At 44.7% G+C, this 19728-nt stretch overlaps 1 protein-coding gene across 1 annotated transcript in view; it reads right to left on the bottom strand.

Annotated features, from left to right (window-relative positions):
* LOC147747152 (metalloprotease TIKI2-like) overlaps window positions 1–19728 on the bottom strand; it is a 580526-nt gene that overhangs the window by 256896 nt on the left and 303902 nt on the right. The window lies entirely within an intron of this gene.

Below are 19728 nucleotides of genomic sequence, written 5' to 3' on the forward strand. Positions count from 1 at the left end.
TACTGAATAATTCTACAAATAAAGGTCTTAAAAAGCTATGGATAGGCATCGCATACTTTTGTAAATGCGGGTATCGGTGGGAGGGTTTTTCTGTGCGCAACTGTTCTGCTCTTTTTTTAAGGTTATCCGAGAAATGGTTGTTCGGCCCTGGGTTGATGGTCGAATCAAAGGTATGACACGCTGCCTCCAAGATATGCGACTAAGCTCAGGAACTGACGTATGAAGAAGGACCTCGACTTCTGAGAATGGGTAAAGTAAAACGGTGTAATTGATAAAATGATATAAAGATATGGTGGTCGAAGGTACTAAGGTACAGGGTTGAACGAAGAACTGATATGCCTTAGAACATCACAGCTTTGGGAATGATTTAGGGATCCCGATGGCCGGATACATCTACAAAACCGGGTACCTCACGCTAGGCACCTCTGATTCCTCTTTTTAGCGTTTTCACTACACACGATCCTTAATGCCATCCTCGAACCTCCCCATGAACAACCTATCACATTGCCTGCCCCCATGACTTTAGGAAACCAGAACCCTAAGGGATTATATCCCGAAGAGATAAGTACGAGTATGTGGTAAGTAAAGGACTTTCGTGCCCATACATTTGATGTGTTCGAATGTTGTCCCCCTACCCCCCCCCTTTTTCCCCCTTTTTCCCTCTGCAGGTTACATTAGAATCCCGATTAGAGTATCATAAGGGATCTGGAACCACGTCACGCCCGATGCATGAAGACGGACTAACGCTGCAAAACGGCACAACAAGGACGCTCTACCCAATGCACGACCTTTTTACCTGATCTAATGCTCTTCTGTCCCAAAACTGCATGCTTTCTACATCCTAACACAGACCCGAAACGTCTAAACGTTAGGTAACGCACTGAATAGCCCAAACAATACACGGTCATTCCCCATGTCACACGTGTACTGTTTGGCCTATTGTCTGTCTCTCTCTCTCTCTCTCTCTTACTCTCTCTCCCTCTCTCTCTCTCTCTCTCTCTCTCTCACTCACTCTTCCACCCCTCCACACTTTCCCTCTTCCTAGCAACTGGCACCTAATTGGCGAACCTGGTGCACCTCCTGATTGGCCCCAAATACCACAAGTATTTGCACAAATTTGTCCTAAATAAAATTGTATCGGTACCACGTTACTACCTCTCCTTTTCTACTAAAATATGGATGAAATTTAAATTGACCGATAGGAAAGGGACAGGTAAGACGACTAAGGTTCCCTAAATTTGACCCACTCTCAGGGAACTATTTGTCAGTGGCTTCTATGATAAAATGTGTCTGTGGTAATGCGACCATCCCCATTGAAAACTGTCTCCGTACCCCAAGCTGTAAGAAATGATCGAGACACCCCCATCTACCCAAAATGCCCCCAGTTTGGTATCAGCTGCCCTGAACGAGAACTTGAAAAACGCCCCTTGCTCCGATTCGCTGTGTTCCTAATCGTTTTTCATAAGATCCCACCTTCCCCGAGGATAAGTTTAATAATTATCGCAAACCACCCCCCCGAGTTTTTGTAGTAACCAGGTTGCGAGGATTTATATAGAAAGTTAGAAAGATGTATGCAAAGTTAAAAATTAGATCGAAAATCGAAAGACCTTGTTGCTGTAAGCCTTGCTGAAAATAAGATGTTTTGATGTAATGAAGACTTGTTTAGCCTATGTTCATCCCTCAGAAGGATGCCTATCAGACTATGGTGAATAGCACGTTGCACTTTTTGTAAAATACAAGGCCCTGAAGACCAGCCTAGCCTTTCAAGACTCGTACTAGGGAAATGGGTCTCTGCCAGAAGAACTGACATCTACTATAATAGACATATGACAAATGAACGTAATAATCATCAAAGCGTCAAAGAATTAGCCAACAAAAGGAAGTTGTAAGGAATCCAGCAAATCCATCATCAATTGTTTATACGTTAGCCGCAAAAAAATCTCAAATGTAGCGAGTGCTTACCCCAGTTGCTTGGTGTTGGGAGAGAAAATAGATTTATGTAATTACCTTTTTCTGCAAAATCTCTAAAGACTGTCTTTTCAAACACTCATTTAAGGGTATCACTGTCGGAGGGGAAAGAGACCGGATGTGGGAGCACGCGGCCTGACTGCGGATTGTGGAACATCAGCGACGGAGGCCGAGGCGAGACCACAGCAGTAAGGAGTCGCAGGACGGGGCACTGTTTCAAACAAAGCTAAGGAAAGGGCTGACCTGAAGCCCCTGCTCTATGATCAACATGTGCCAAAAAGTGCCCGCTCTCTGAACATGGTTACGGACCCGCCTGTCGCAAACCCTCCGTCCCCCTGATCTGTTCCCGACTTGGCCTTGCTCCATCCCCTCCTCCTCCGACCTACCATAAGGACTGTTCACACCCGCACCTTTCCACCCGAACTCCCAAGTTCCTCCAAATCCTACTGAGCTACCCAGAGAAGAGTACTCCCTGCGTCAGAAGGGAGGGAGCTCCGACTAAGTAGACCACGAACTATGTTAATCTTAGAACGGTGACCTAGAATTCCACCAAGGGTCGCCTCTAAAGAAAAGATGAACAAAGTATGTGGTTCTACCCGCTGCTGAACGCCTCGAAGATGATGGAAGCGACTGGAAATGCTCACCACCCAGACCCAAGAAACAAACAGATCTCACAAATCAGGAACAATCGCATTTTTTATTGCAAATCTATGCTCTGCGTTACAAAAGAAAGTGCACCTGCTCCAAAACCGTAACGCATTGCTCCTATGAGGCCTGGCAAAACAAGACAAAATGTACCCCTGCCCGCAGACCTCCAACGACTCAATCCACATGAACATTCCTGTTGACAGACCGAATTGTAATCCAGGTGCTTAACAGTGCCAACAGAAGACGACAAAAGACCACGAGAACTCTGATATTTTTACTATCTCTCCTTTCTCTCCCAACCACCATTGGACTGACTATGCACCCGCCGTATACAAAAAGGACTTACTTATATGATAACTTACCAGTTCTTATTCTATGATCTGTACCCAACGCCCTCGCTACATAATTCTAGTCTGATATTGCATTACGATGACTTTTTCTGCAACCAACTTAACGATGAACCCGCCTACTAAATGATGAGATTTTTCAATATGATGTTTATAATGTGATGTTTATGTACAGTTCTTTCGCCTAAGTCCCCTCTCCCTTACTTATGATCGCTGCATATAGGTGTAGATAGGAAATAGGCCAGCAAGATGTCTTGGAAATGTTAAAGGGAGGACTGTGGAAAATAAATACAAACTTGGTGAACATTATCGGCGCCATCTTGCCCCTTTTCCAAGCCCATTCGTGCGCGTAAGCGGCAGCCATTTTGAGCACCATGGCCTCCCTGCCCCTCGCTGATAGCCAGCGCGTCTCTCTCTCTCTCTCTTAACCTCGCAAGCATTCCCCCGCATGCTGACAACCCCCGCTCTCTCATGCCTTGGGTCATAAACCCCTCTTCAGCGCAGCTTCACCACGGAATCCCATCCTGTTCCCAGCGCGACACCTCCCCTCATTCCTTTCATGGCCTCAAACCCTTTTGATGCAAACCCCCTTTTCCTGTGTCCCCGTTTGTCTTCCTTGTTCCCAGGCCGCCACCTGGCCCTGCGGATACTGTTTATTACCCCGTACAGTAGGAAGCTTCCCCTCCCCATCAAAAGACCCCCGAATCGATCAAAGCCCCCACCCCATGAGATCCGACCAACCCCATGCATTCCGTGAATCGGCGGAATGCCCTGCTGTGCGACAACCATCACCTGTTGTGACCGGGGTGGGAAATCCAACTGTAAATGTATGTGGGAACGGGTCTGAAGGGGAGATTCCGAGGATGCTCTTTCAAGTACTAAAGTATTGCGAGAATGTGTTATGTGCAATAAAGGTCATAAACCCTAGTATAAGAGGCCAGGCCTCAGAGATGTGGTTAGAGCACCTCGTGACGATACTTGCTGTCTGAATTGATGTGTTCTCCTCCGGAGAGAATAAAATCCTCGTTTCCTGCCTTCCAGTCTCCAGCGCCTGCTTCTTCATTGATTAATATTGGTGGGTCATAGAGGCGATACCGCCGGGCAACATAAAAGGGTCTTTGGTTACCGGTTGTCTTTGGAACCCTTTTTAACAGCAGGGTCAAGACTGATTTGCATATAGCTTGGTCTGAACTGGGGTGGCGAAATAAGCTACAGAACGATGATGAATTCAACCCAGATCTGTGACCAGGGGTGAGTGTCTGAAAACTTGCAGCACTCTGTCCATCATCTCTTTGTGTTTGCGTTGTTCGCCTTAAGTTGGCAGGGATGTCCAGACATGGGTCTCATGCTCACTTTGCCACTGAATTCAACTAACCTGTCTGCTGAGGGGAGTTACCCTGAAACCGGTCCCAGGATGCTTGTTTCTGGTCCAAGGAAGACCTAGCTTGGCACACTTCGGGCTGGACTTTCCAGGCCCGGGGCGCTGAGGCAGAGACCCGCCAAACTTGGGGTTGCGGCTGCAGGATATAGACAACCGCTGTGTTGCAGGGAACGAGAGTCGATATGAGCGCTGCATGTGGGGCAGCTCAGTGTATTTCAGACGAAGGTAGCCATATTGGAGGCACGCAGGTAATGCACCAAGCCAGATTGAGAGGGCTGCGGCTGTAAACGAACACTGCAGACACAGAAAGTGAGAGACCGAAATTAAAACACTACCAGCGAGCTGAGAAGGAAGGGTTGTGTGCAACATAACGAACTGCAGTTATTGAAGGGGCTCTAAAACAGAAACTCCCGGCTGAAACACAGAGACTGAGAGGGAAGGAGACCCGGGGGCGCCCGCCTGACTCCAAAATGGATGCCGTCCCTCCCATTTGCAGGTATGGCGCAGGGGCACCCCAGAGGCACCCTGAAGGGGGAAAGCACTAATAGCAGGGCCCCAGGAAGGGTCTTAGCAATCCTTGAAAAGGACCCGGATGTGGGGACCCACAGGGGTTTGCACTTATTGCCTGACCTTAAGATGGCCGCCAGGGGAGACTTTACACCACAAGAAGCTCTGAACCTGGAGTCTGTCCCTTCTCTCCCAATCTTTGTCCCAGTGGCCAGCTGGAGAACGTTGCTGAAGGCTCTCCCCAGTAACACTAGGACCGATGTCTCTCCTGACCTTACTTCTCCCTACCCTCTACCCCTCTTGAATCTTGACTTTGGATCACCTCCTGTTCCTCTCTTTATTCTGGTGGAACCCGAAACGCATACATGGCCGAATCCCGGTGGAGCTGCACCGACAGCTATAGAGGAGATTGCCTCCGTCACACTGCCATGGCCGTCAACTACCCAGCCGGACCTCTGACATTTGTCCTGTTTGTTCCCCGCCGCTGCTTTTGCTCTTTAATTGTTTTCCCGTTGAGACCTAGCTGTTTGGCTGATGCCTGGTGGAGCTACCTGATAGCTAAAGACAAGATGGACTGTGGACATCCCCCTCGGTCATCACCTACCCTGCTGGACTTTTGACAGACCCTCCTTCGTCTCTCCATTCTAACTCCTACCCCTTTACCCCACCCCCTTACCCTTCTAAACTCCATTTATTTTGTCTTCTACACTCTTGAAATGTTTTTCTAGTAACTGATGTAACGTGTAACTGAAGTAATTTTATAATTTCTGTGGATCCTATGTAAAGGGCTCTGATAACTCCGGGTCTAGCCAACGCTATATAAAACTTTTTTAATAAATTAAATAAACATGAGGCACAAGGTCAAGGCTGATTTGCATATAGCTGTTTCTGAACTGGGGTGACAAAGTGAACTAAAGAACGATGATGGATTCAACTCAGTTCTGTGACTGAGGGTGAGTGAAACGTTTCAGCGATCCGTCCTTCATCTGTTTGTGTTTGCAATGTACTGATAATGGCCATCTGGCACAAATGTATAAAATGTGTAGAATGCACTAGGGTTCGGTATATTTGAGATTACTATATATTGTGCTGAAGTGGTATTGTACAATTAGCATTTTTATCAACCATTCCACAAACTGAAATTACTAAAAATGATTTAAGCACACTCCAATGGGCTACCTTATCTCGTGGCCGAAAAGGTTTGCCCAAAGCTTTCATTTACATTGTTTTTATTTTTTATTAAAATGTATATCTTTTACTTTTGATAATACACTGACCCATAGGGATCTTATCATTCAACAATTCATTATATGGTGTCATACAGTGCCTTCCAATGGCATTTCGCCGTTACAGTGGTGGAACCCGTTCCAGATATTCTATATTATTTATTTTCATGTCGAGTAAAGGAAGGAAATTTATAACGTAATTATCTACAAAAAATATTCTTATCTGGCGTGCTAGATTTAAGAGCTTAGAGTCTGAAAACAAGGTTAAAGTGCTTTGCAGCAAATAGTTTTATATACACAAGCAGAGTGATTTATGACAATGGCAAATCACATTTCCTAATGTAGTTTGTTATAATGAGTCATATTTCCCAACAGTAATCTTAAAAGCGTTTCACAGACCGAAATTTCACAAAGCACCAGGATTAGCTTTTTGGGGGGATGTTTTGAAAGAAAGAGTTCCCTCGAAAATGTCTGACGGCTCCAGAGTGTAAAAAAAAGGTGGTAGGGCCTAGAAAATGCTGATCATCCTGTTCTAAACTTCTGCTCTGAGCTGTATAACCCTTTGAAACATTTTAAATGCATAAGTCTACAGCTGTTAATCAGTGAAGGATTTAAAATACAATTCTAAATGCCCACTTCTAAAGAAAATATGTCACTTTGTTGCAAGGATTTTAGTTGTTCCAGGTTTTTAGATGATTTTCCATTTGGGTAGTCCTTCTTTATTAGTTTTAAGGCCATTAAGAGGACATATGTTGACAACTGGCATCATTCCGTGGCAGGTAATGGTAGTGCAGTAGGACATCTGCTTACATGGGCCTGCATATTTCACCATCCCTGGGAGCAAAAGGATGTTCATTTGTGGGCATCCACAGCACACACATAGCAGCAGAAAGCTGTGAACTATTAAAAAAGACTGGATGGTGTACTTGGCGTCCTTTCGTTCAATAATTTAAGCATTTTCTACTGCTGTAATTGAGAGTTAAGTAACTAGAATAGCAGCATTTGGCAAATTGTAATACATAAAATATAATTTTGACATCTTTAAGTTTGAGACCTGAAACTGTTCCCCCTCATCACTATAGTCATTATTGTGATCTTGCTTTATAGCATTGTGCAAAGTTGTAAGATGTCATTCTCTATTTAAGATATTATCTTGAAGGTATCGGATATTTATCCTTATGAAACATTCGATTATCATCCATTTCGTCAAGTCTGCAAGTTTCTAGCAAGCATGACCCCTTAGAGTATTAAGTTATATTAAGCTGCAGCCAAAAAACTGCATAGTAACCTGGCAGCCTGTGTGTTGAAGAAAGCACCCAGTAACTCGGCAGCTGAACGCCATCACCTACGGCTCGGTGGGAAAGCAGCTTTTTCTTGGCATGAGTGGGTTCCTTGCAAACAGCTCTGTGTTAAGCTCAGAGCTGGGGAGACCGAGATATGCCAGGGCATTGGGAGTGCATTTCATGCCCAGGCGTCTCGTTAAGTTATCCTGAATGACACTGCATCGCCCACTGGCGCTGGCACAGGAGTGGAACAAATATGGTAGACGCATAAGACTTTCCATTTCACGAATGCTTTCAATTAATTGGGTTGTTTATATATTTTATGGCTGGTGGGCAGTCTACTGGGAAACCGTTTTCTTCCAGTAATGATGAAATGCGAGCAAGTAAGGTAGCTTACTGCCAAAGGTGCCCTGTTCCAAAGGGTTCTGGTTCAAACTTAGTTTGGGCAACTTTTTTCTTTGAGGAAGTGCATATTGCTCAACAATATTTAAAAATGACTTTCTCTCCTTTTCAATTTCAATGGTGAAGACGTCAACAAGAATAAAAGTCTTAATTTATTTAACCGGTAGGTCGCATATATGCATCAAAAGAACATAACAGACCAATGTAACATACCTAGGGTATCGGAATATTGAGTTTTAAATTACTCGCTATGAAGATATCCTGATTAAATCATTGCTGAGCAAAATAGCTGCATGGGTAACTACATATAGTTTAGTATATTTCCACTGCAAAAATGTTGAGGGTGTGCAAGTCATGACAGGCTTGTAATGGATGAAATTAGTTTTGAATATGGTTCGGGCCAGCACCGGCGAGGCACCACGGCCCACAGGAGCTGTCCCATTTCAAGTCCGCGTTTATTTGCGCACCACTGACCCACTAATATACTGACACATTATCAGTGTACACTGCACCGTATAGAGGGGTCTTCTTTTAGCACCGTGCAAGCAGGACAGACACGACGCGGCGCAGCCGTGAAAGCGACATTGGGACACGCCGATACGAACTGTTCTGTTTCGTTTGCTGAATTCATGGTTTAGTTCTAGAAAAATTGTAAAATAAGACGTCACTTATGGAACTGTTTATTGGCTGAACGAAAGTATTGTGACCGTAATACCTGAAGTTTAACATGCCAGAGACAAGTGGGGCGCAACAGCACACCCTCCCCTGCAGACCCTCACCCTCGAGATCTACTGTCTTTTTGCAGCCGGCCCGCAGGGTTGTAGGCTTTGCTATATGTACTGCACTTTTGAACACTAATAAACGTCTTACAAAAAAAAAAAAAAATGGTTCGGGCCAGCAAAGGTAAGGAGGGAGGTTCTATCAAGATGGGGTGATGTCACTGTATTTCCTACGGCCCTGGATGAGATGTGATGTGGCATGTGGGATGTAAAGGGGGCCAGGGTGAAAATTGGGAGGTTATGGAGCAGGGTGCTTCGACTATCCAAATGCCAAAGTGTAAGTACTTGAAAGGCAGTTTCAAAGCCATTATCTCCGAGGAATGGTTTTATTTCTTTAGTAGAGAAAGTTGATACCAAGGGCTCTTTGTTTTCTTAGCAATGTTTTTTTTTGAGGATTAGGTTGCTGTCTACAGTGAATCCAAGTGACTTAGATTTGGGTAAAATATGGGGTTGAAAAAAAACTGTAAGTTGCATCTCATTGAGCCAGATTTGTACTATTTCTTACTTGTTGTTGGCAAATAACGTGTACTTTGTGTTGATGGTGTTGGGCTTCTTGTAGGTGTGGGACATCCAGGTCAAGATAAGGTGCAGGAAATGTTTGAGGCAGAAGACCTTCAAGTAGAGGTGTGGTAATTGGCATATTGAGGAATTCTAGGACTGTTACCGAAGAGTAGACCCCTAGTGGAAGAGTATGTCAAGTCAAGTCAAGTCAGAGAATTTATATAGCGCACTACCTACCCAGAGGGTCAAAGGGGCTGAAAAAGGGGAGGAGGATTACTTGTCAAATATCCACGTTTTAAGTTGCTTTCTGAATGCTAGGTGGTTCTGGGTGAGGCGAAGGTACGCGGGGAGTGAGTTCCATGTTTTAGCAGCCAGGTATGAGAAGGAACTGCCTCCCATGGTGGACTTGTTGATGCGAGGTACAGTGGCGAGGGCTTGGCTGGAAGAACGTAGTTGGCGGGGGGGGGGTGTAGAAGGACAGTCGTGAGTTGAGGCATTCTGGTCCGATGTCGTAGAGTGATTTGTGTGCGTGGGTTAGCAGACGGAAAGTGATTCTCTTATTGACGGGTAGCCAGTGGAGGTCTTTCAGGTGATCAGAGATGTGTTCATTGCGCGGGATGTCTAATATGATTCTGGCTGAGGCGTTTTGGATTCGTTGGAGTTTCTTCAGGAGTTTAGCGGTAGTACCTGCGTAGAGGGTGTTTCCGTAGTCCAGTCGGCTCGTGACTAGAGCATGGGTGACTGTTTTCCTTGTTTCGGTGGGGATCCAGCGAAATGTTTTCCTGAGCATGCGAAGAGTGTTGAAGCAGGATGAGGATACGGCGCTGACTTGTCTGTTCATTGAAAGTGAAGAGTCAAGGATCACGCCTAGGTTCCGTGCGTGGTCTGTCGGGATGGGTGCTTTTCCAAGGGCTTCCGGCCACCAAGAGTCGTCCCATGCAGAGGGGGATGTGCCTAAGATGAGGACTTCTGTTTTGTCTGAGTTCAGTTTCAGACGGCTTTGTTTCATCCATTCGGCAACCTCTTTCATTCCTTCGTGTAGGTTAGTTTTGGCGGTGCTGGGGTCATTGGTGAGAGAAAGGATTAGTTGAGTGTCATCCGCGTAAGAGATGATGTTGAGGTTGTGTTGGCGGGCGATGGCCGCGAGGGGGCTCATGTATACGTTGAAGAGGGTGGGGCTGAGTGAGGATCCTTGTGGTACGCCACAGATGACTTCAGTGGCCTCGGACTTGAATGGTGGGAGGCGGACTCTCTGGGTTCTTCCGGTGAGGAACGAGGTGATCCATTCAAGTGCTTTTCCTTGTATTCCGATGTTATTGAGGCGTTGTAACAGGGTGTTGTGGCAGACTGTGTCGAATGCTGCAGAGAGGTCGAGGAGGATGAGGGCGACTGTGTCTCCGTTGTCCAGTAGGGTTCGAATGTCGTCTGTTGCTGCGATGAGGGCGGTCTCAGTGCTGTGTTTTGCTCGGAAGCCAGATTGTGAGGAGTCGAGGGATTTGTTGGCTTCGAGGAAAGCGGCGAGCTGGTTGTTGACGGCTTTCTCGATGACTTTGGCCGGGAATGGAAGGAGCGAAATGGGGCGGTAATTTTTGAGTTCGGTGGGGTCCGCTGTGGGTTTTTCAGGAGGGCGGTGAGTTCAGCGTGTTTCCAGTCTTCCGGGAAGGTGGCGGAGTTGAAGGAGCAGTTGATGACGTCTCGGAGGTGCGGTGCTATGACGGAGTCTGCTTTGTTGAAGATGTGGTGAGGACATGGATCTGTGGGGGATCCTGAGTGGATGGAGTTCATCAGGCGGATGGTGTCCTCAGTGGAGATTGGGTTCCAGTCGTTAAGGGTGTTCACGGGGGGAGAGTGTTCAGCAGATTGTTGGGTGGGTTGGTCTCCGGGTTGGTTGTCGAAACTGTTGTGGATGTCTGCAATCTTGTTGTGGAAGAATGAGGCTAGGGAGTTGCAGAGGGCTTGGGAGGGGGTGATGTCGTTGGAATTGGCCGAGGGGTTGAAAAATTCCTTGACGATGTTGAAAAGTTCCTTGCTGTTGTGGGCGTTGTTGTCGAGTCGATCCTTGAATGCTGTTTTCTTGGCCTTTCGGATAAGTTGGTGGTGAGTGCGGGTGGCGTTTTTGAAGGCGTCTTTGGTGCTAGAGGTTGGGTCTTTTTTCCAGGCCTTTTCAAGGGAGCGGCAGAGTTTCTTGGACTTCTTAAGGTCATCGTTGAACCATGAGGCCTTCTTGCTGCCAGGTTTGCTTTGACGTTTTTTCAGTGGTGCTAGGGTGTCGGCGGTGTTGGATAACCATAGGGTGAGGTTGGCGGCGGCTTGGTTTGGGTTAGAAGAGTGGGCTGGGGTGTTTAGAAGGAGCGATGAGGAGATCTGGTCGGTGGTGATTTTGTTCCAGTTTCTTTGCAGAGTTGGTTGGAGGTTGTTGGTGGGTTTTGGTTTGTTGTAGGTGAAGTGAACGCGGCTGTGGTCAGTCCAGAGGAGATCCGTAGTGTGGCTGAAGGAGACATGATTGCTGGAGGTGAAGATGGGGTCGAGTGTGTGACCTGCGATGTGGGTGGGGGAAGTGACTAGTTGTTTTTGTCCGAGGTTGGCGAGGTTGTCCAAGAGGGTGGTGGTGTTGCGGTCGTTGCTCTTTTCAAGGTGAAAGTTGAGGTCTCCCAGAAGGATGTAGTCTTTGGAGGGAAGCGCGTGTGGAGTGACGAAGTCCGCGATGTCTTCGCTGAATTTTGCGCGGGGTCCTGGTGGTCTGTAGAGGAGGGTGCCTCTGAGTGTGGTCTTGGGGTCGATGTGGATTTGGAAGTGAAGGTGTTCGGAGTTGGCGAGGTTGGCGTCCGAGCTGGTTGAGATGCGGATAGATTTTTTATGGACGATAGCGATTCCTCCTCCCGTGTGGCCGGTACGGTCCTTGCGTGTGATCTTATAGTTTTCAGGGATGGCAATGGTGATGTCTGGGGCGGAGGAAGCGTTCATCCATGTTTCTGTAAGGAAGGCGACGTCCGGAGAGATGGTGTCTAGTAGATTCCATAGGTCAATGGCGTGTCTGTGGACCGAGCGGGTGTTGAGAAGGATGCATTGTAGGTGGTTGGGGTCGTGAATCTGTGGTGTGGTCGTAGCGGAGATGCAGTTGGTGCCGCTGAATTTGCAGGAGTAGCAAGAGAAAGGTCCATGGATGTGTCCAGGAGCGGCTTGGACTGAACTGATGTGGTGTGTGTGGGAAAGTTAGAACAATAACCACTGAAATACATTGCCAGTGAATCCCATTTGAGACTTCATGGTGTGTATAAAGGTGAGATGATTTATGATGTCAAAGGTAGCAGAGGTCTAGCCAAGGGAGTAGTCAGAAAATAAACATACCCCCCCCCCCCCACTTTGAAATAAACCTCTGATGGCACCAACTAAGTAAAGCAGGTGAGCCCACCCGACCCTAGAACAGCTCCCTTGTGTTTTACATCCAAGCATATATTTATTCATCCTTTCACCTTTCACCTACCTACTGATTTCTGCTTTTTCGCCTTTACATTCTGTCATTCATCATTCAGTCATTCTCCAATCCATCCATCAATCCACTGAGACATCCCTCCATCCACTCTACCATCCATCTATCCATTCACTTAGCAATCCATCCACTCTGCTATTATTCCATTCATCCACTCTACCATCCATCCACTCTGCCATCCACCAACGAACTACTATACCATCCATCCACACTGCTAATTACGGTCCTCTGCCATTCATCTATTCACTCCCCCATCCACATCCAGCCATCATCCACTTCAGTTTTCTTTTTTGTCTGCAGATGGAACATTTGATGGCAGTGAGATCGGAGGATGTTGGTTCTATGGATCTTGGCATGCACATTTTTGTTTTTAGAAGGAGCAAGCGACTTTACATGGTTTTCAAAAAAGCTGTTAAGTTGTTTAGATGGGGTTACTATAAGACATGGATTTAGCAGGGTGCAAGAGAAGCTTGAACTTGGTTTGTTGGAGGTTCGAGCAGGTAGATAAAGATGATCAGGTGGTCAGTCCAGTTCCGTCCAGGGATATGAGTGGTGTGCATTGCATTGTTGGTGACAATGAAAGAAAAGATCAAGAATAAAATCAGTGGAGTGAGTTGGTTTGGTTGACATGATGTCACATACATGCCCGAAGGGCATGTATGTGTGCCACATGGCACACACGCCAGTAACAGGGGGGCAACCGGGTGTCAAAGTGACACCCTGTCCCCCTTGCAAATTCGGTATTTTTACCGATTCTGTAATTACAGAATCGGTATTGGCCATTGATTCCTATGGGCCTTGAAGCCCATAGGAATCAATGGCAAATACTGATTCTGTAATTACAGAATCGGTAATTACCGAATCTTACCGATTCTGTATTTTTACCGAATTTTTTTCCTACATAGCAATTACCGATTAGTAAATATCGAATCGGTAAAATTCGGTATTTACCATTCGGTAATTTGCTATTACCTACATCTAGGCCTCAGTTCCCTAGGAAAGGAAGCAGTGAGTGTCTGAAAGAGAGAGCTAACAGATTCAACAGATATTGGTAACAGACATCAGAGACCAAGTGGTAGAAGAATTCTAAGTGTCTCATTTGTGGGTGCCTGATATTAGAATGACATTTGAACAGGGTCAGTAGAAGTGAAGATTTTATAGTTTTCCATATATTTAATAAATTCATTATCAGCATTGTGTGATGGTGAACAGACCAATTGATGCTCTATTTCATATATCCAAATATGTGAAATATATAAGAGCTTAAATAGCCTGATATAAATCAATAATTACCTCAAGTCATACCTTTTAAACAACAAAGTCAGTCTGTTGACGTCTGCAGTCAATATAAAGTAATTTTTCTGTGATTATTTGTAAGTGGACACTACCAGAAAGTGAGTATCGCCATACTCAAGTACTCCAGTAAATGTCAGATATATGGTCTACATTGTATGTCTCACATGATCATTTGTGGGTACCGCATATTCATGAGAGATGTGATTCATTACAGGTATTTGAGTACAATTAAATAAAAAGTTTGTGAGCACAGGAGAGCTAAAGTCTTGTACGTAGAGACTAAACGTAGTATCATGGTAGATCCACGATCGGGACAGGATCTATTACATATGATCAATTTATAGTTATTCCTAGTATGATATTGTGTCATCTCGTATGGTCAAATCAAAAGTAATAAGATACATCATATGTAATGCTCAGCTGCGAGTTAGCGCTTATCCGTGAGGCCTAACTCAGTAGGAGCACCCCGATTGCGAGGTATATTATTTAGGTTTAAGAGACTCCAAAACGGAATAATACCAGCTTCAAATAAGCAAAAACTCGGGTTGTTCCAAAATAACATAAGGATCCTACTTTTATACATGGGTTAAATCTCCTACTAAGTGCATTTGGCATCTAAGCCGTCGCCATATTTGTTTCCCATTTATATGGCATTTTTTGTGTTTACCATGGGAAGGTAGGGAGGGCACCTTCCAGTATTCCTATGGGCGCCATCTTGAAATGTGGTTTCCATTACTCATAGTCGGCCTACTGACCCAATCGAGAGTGGTCTACTGCTTGTAATGAGTAACAGATACCTCTGCAGGTCAACACATGCTCTATCTAATTTATGGGATGAATCAGATTCTTTTAATGTGAGTTAGAGGTGTGATGTGAATACCCCCTATGAGTATTGAGCATAATCAAATGCTGATGCTAATGGTCAATCGTTGTCTTATTGTTATCAAGGAAATATGTAATTGTTAATGTTTAGATCAAGGAAGATGTGAGGGAAACCTTCTAGCTTTCTTGGGAGTGCAATCTTTTTAAGGAGTCTCAGCTAAAATTGGTAGAGCTCCTCTATCACATCCCTATTTTTCTCACACACTAACTCTATCACTCACTCTATTTTGTCTCTATACCTCTTCCTCACTCATCTCTTCTTTTCCTTATCTCCACATACACACATATAACCTCAAATGTTGGACTGTTATCAAGGGAATTTTTGCAGGAGCACTCTGCGGCACATTTGAGATTAAAGGCAATAACTATTTATCACTGAGCCATGACAAAACAGAAAAAAACTTCAAATAAAAAATTTTGACAGATGGAAAAAAACATTATTTTACAATTCGCAGGAACTTTATAGAAAATACAGTTGCCATCATTTTGATGTGAACAAGAAGGTGAGTGAATTTTTAATACCTGAAACACACACTACATGACTTATTACAATTGTATGGCATAATCAGACAATATGTTTCCATGAAGTGTTCCTTTTTAGACAGTCTCCTCATATATTAGCAAGTACTGATCTCTTTTTGAGAGACATTCACTTTAGATGCACAATTCAAATGATACACGTTTACCCAAGTCTCTGAAAAGCATACATTCTGAATAATGTTTTAGCTATCGTGAATAATGTGGACTGGCAACAAGAGGCTATACAAATCCTAATTGATATACGCTTTAGAAGTTAATTATCCTTTCCATACTTCATTTCCTCTTGAAATATAAACTGGGGATTTTCTAAAGTCTTCTGTTTTGAGTAGGATTACGAACAAAGGACTCAAGAAGACGTATAATTAGCCTTTGTGGATGTACATTCTTCGCAAAGCTTTTCAATCAGTATGGGCCAAGCAGGCAAGCAAAACAACCGAAAGAAAACACATGCAACCCCACTCTTTCCCTGGGTAAATGAGATACAGGTGGGGTCTCTATATGACAAAGCTGTAGATGGGTGGCACAGGGCTGAGTCATAGACACACTGGCACTGCACAGCACTCACATAAAAACATCAAAGGTTGTAAAGTGCCAGATTATGATCCTGAGACAACAAACCACACATCCGCATTACAGTGCTGTGCATTTATTGGTTTGTAATGTGGCTGAATATTCTAAGAGTGAACACACAGTACAGTTCTACAACAGCAGCGGAATTGTCATCACCTACTTGCATTTTGAAAGAAGACAAATCTAACATTAGTCATTCGGAATTGTTCTCTGGCTATTTTGGTTCATAGCTCGACTACACAATACATGCAGAGGCAGCTTGAGGAACACTGGATTGGACACAAAGGACTTACAATTATGCCCTTCTATGAATTAAAGTAAGTGTGACTATCAGAACTATAACTTTATTAAAATACAGCATCAGCCCACTGCAACTCGGCCGATTCTACCAGCTCTGTGCCAAAGCTCATCAAAGAACAATCAGAAGGGTCCTGAATCACTCACCACACACGCTAGATTAAGATAGTAACCTTTTATAAGGTCCACATATGCTCTCTCGCCCTTCGATTATCCATTTCCCTAGCAATTGATCAACAATCATGTATTTGTATAGGATCAGATACCATAAGTGCAACTACTTACTACCGGAAAGTGGTTGAACTACTAGTCAGTTCAGTTCGAAATCTTTATTCGGTATGCATAAAACAACCATAAAGTATACATACATCGAAACTAATTGCATTAAGCATAAAAAAAAACAGATAACATTTGATGTACAACGTGGGGCCAACATTGATCACATATGTTTAAACTAAGTAAATTACCTATAAAAAAAATCAAGTAATGGAAGACGGAGCAGATGGCGCATAGCCTGCGACATGGGGCCAGAATGAATCTCATTTAAAGCACATAACATTTTATAAAAGAGGCAACACAAATTCATAAAAGACGTCAGGGAGTTGTTGCGACATCAATACAATAATAATTTTGGATGCATTAAAAGCATTTACAATAAAAAGTGCATTGTTAAGACAAACCCTAGCGTTGTTGAGTTCGGACAGATATTTTATTGCAGCAAGGTGCACTCCATACGCAAGCAAAAGTGGTTTTAAATAATAATTCCTAAAACCTGAATAAAACCCGCAAAACAGCATAAAGTGCATGGTGGTCTGCCTGCTCTGCCCATCACATGGGCAGGGGATCGTGGCTTGAGGACACATTTTCTGGTTGGGGAAAGCCACTAAATGGTGGATAATTCCCAATCTTAATCTAACTAATACAAAACAATGCATACGATTGTTAAATAATCTAGACAGCCTATGTTTGAAGTAAGTGTTAAATACAATTTTACAATTGGTTTCCTGCGTTGGCAGACAAGTGAGTTCCCCTCCTGTGGTTCATAAAAAATTCTCTAATGAAAAACTTCCTCAGTATAGATACCTGGGGGGGCGGGGGGGGGGGGGGGGGGGTTAAACCGTACTGAGATCTTAAATAATTTGCTGTACTGTGAACTAATATAACTTAACCAAGGGATCTTAATTGCATTACCCAAAGTAAAACAGTCTAAAATGATTGATTTAGTAAAATTGGTTTCCTCCTTAGGCCATACGGTGTGCTGGTGCAATAATGGTCGAGATGCAACTATATCAGTGAGATACTGTAGCCCCACTTCTTTGTGTATAATCTCTGAAGAAGCCGCAGTGAGTAGGCTGAGAAGGCGTTTGAGGAAACCATTTTCCTCGGTCTGCAATATCGGGAGGTTGTGATAACCCCAAATACCGGCCCTATATGTTGCAATCAATAAAACCCTTGCCCTATAAATTGTTGTCATCTCCTTAACCAGCCTGGAGCCCAGCTTTGCAGAAAACCTAAAAATACTATTCGTCAAACAAGTAATTATTTGGCACCCTGCAGAATGTGGAGAGGGTGCCTCAAAGCATCCCACTATCTGCGGTGCAACTGACGAGCAAGAGTCCTTTACCCTGACAGGGTCGGGATAATGGTATATCTTTCACTTAAAAGACAGATGATGGATGTATGACAGTACAACGGGTACCGTTTCAACGCGTGCCTTTACAACGCGTCTTTTACAACGCATGTCGTTACAACGACTTGCGTTGTTGGGCGCAGATAGTAAATAGTATAATTTACTATTCTATCACCAGTCCCAGTGGATAGTAGGGAAGGTGTTGGAATAGTAAATATACTATTCTTTATCGTTTAGCGCCCTCCAGCGCAAGTCGTGGTTACGACTTGCGTTGTAAAGGACGCGTCGTAAAAGCCCTGCGGGGTAACATCCGCGTTGAAGAGGATGTTCCCCCAGACGATCAGTCACTTAATGCAAAATAATGCACTCCCCCTGCGGAATGCGAAGAGGGGCCAATGACTCTCCCACATCTCACAGACATTCATTGACCTTGGACTGAATGGAACCTCCAAGAAGGGTTAGGGGGACTCTGAATGCTTGGATGCCCGCTGCGTTGCAGCTTGCTTTAAACCCCTGCAGACTATTTACACTTCTAAGTAGGGGATCAATGCATTTAATGGGAGAGCACTAGCACATCTTAGTCGCAACAAGTAATCTGGGCTGGTGATTACCTGGACATATATATTTTTCTCTTTGAAGCACTGTCAGGAGCCATTACTGGGCACTTAGCCAGGCCACCTCACACGTAAACAAGTGTAGGCAAAGCTAATAGGTCTGACCCTGAAGAAAGTTAGGTGGGACCAGAGTAGTTAGGACCAGGAAGCAAATTCAATATTTGGGGGCCAGTAATGAAAATGAATGGAAAGGGAACTGAGCACCAGGAACACTCTACAGGTTTTTATAAAATTCAGATTCTTAATTATTAAATAATGCTATGGCCACTAAGGGCCTGGTTACGATGTGGGTCGTACTGCCAGCAACAAACCACCGGTGGCGGTCAGACCAACAGCCCTTTAGTCTGACCGCAGGATTACAATTCAGGTGGTTGGACTCTAAACTGTTGAGGAGAAGACCAACGTCCCCAACAGCACCAGTGATTTCATTGGGGCAGCGGTCGGAATCACAATCCCTAACTGAGGCGATTCCGAAGCAGGCACTGCCCTCAGATTACAATTTTCCTTTCCGGCCGCCTTTTCATGTTCGAAAGACCGCCATGAAAAGGCTGTCGGAAACTGATTTCATCACTATAAAGTGGCCCAGGGGGCACATGTAGTGCCCTCACACACCACCATGTACCGTGTGCCATGCACCATATGGTGCATGGCACACAGTACTTGGCGGTGCAGGAAGAGCTCCTTTACATGGCGGCTTGTGCTGCTGCTGTTTTTCCTGGGCTGCAGCAGAAGCCGCTGTGTAAAGGAGCACTTTGCAACAGTCAGCCTGCCGGACGCATCATAATGCAGCAGTCAGACCACTGATTGCTTGTTGGGCAGTCTCCTGACTGCTGCAACAGTGGTTGGCGCTACGACCCACCGACCGATATTGTAATAAGGCCCTTAAAAAGTGTAGCCACATGTCAATATGATTCTTCATACGTTGGTATATTATGTTATGTTACAGGTTTTATTGAGCGCACAGCTGCCCCAGCAAAGGGGCGTCCCAGCGCTAACTGTAGCAGTAGTTGGGCGGATACTGTGAGGGACAGAGCCCATAGTATAGGAAAAAGATGAGTTTTAATGGCCTTGCGAAATACCATGTAGTTGTTAATGCTGCGGATGTGCACCGGAGGAAGTTCCAGAGTTTTGCCGCTAGGACGCGGAAAGAGCGTCCTTCTGCTCGCTAACAAGAGGGCCAACTGCCAAATGCTGGCCCATGGAATGTAGCTGGTGAGTAGTAGGTCGATTCCCTTTAGATCTTTTATTAGGTGAAATACCACATAATAAATGCTTCTAGGGGTGATAAATGGGTTGCTGAATTCGAACAATGCATGTTTTTGTAATGCAGGGTGTTGTTTTTCAAATCAGCTTTAAAAGACTTTGTC

This window comes from Lissotriton vulgaris, chromosome 1_1, assembly GCF_964263255.1.
Source record: "Lissotriton vulgaris chromosome 1_1, aLisVul1.2, whole genome shotgun sequence".
In the NCBI taxonomy this organism is placed as follows: Eukaryota; Metazoa; Chordata; class Amphibia; order Caudata; family Salamandridae; genus Lissotriton; species Lissotriton vulgaris.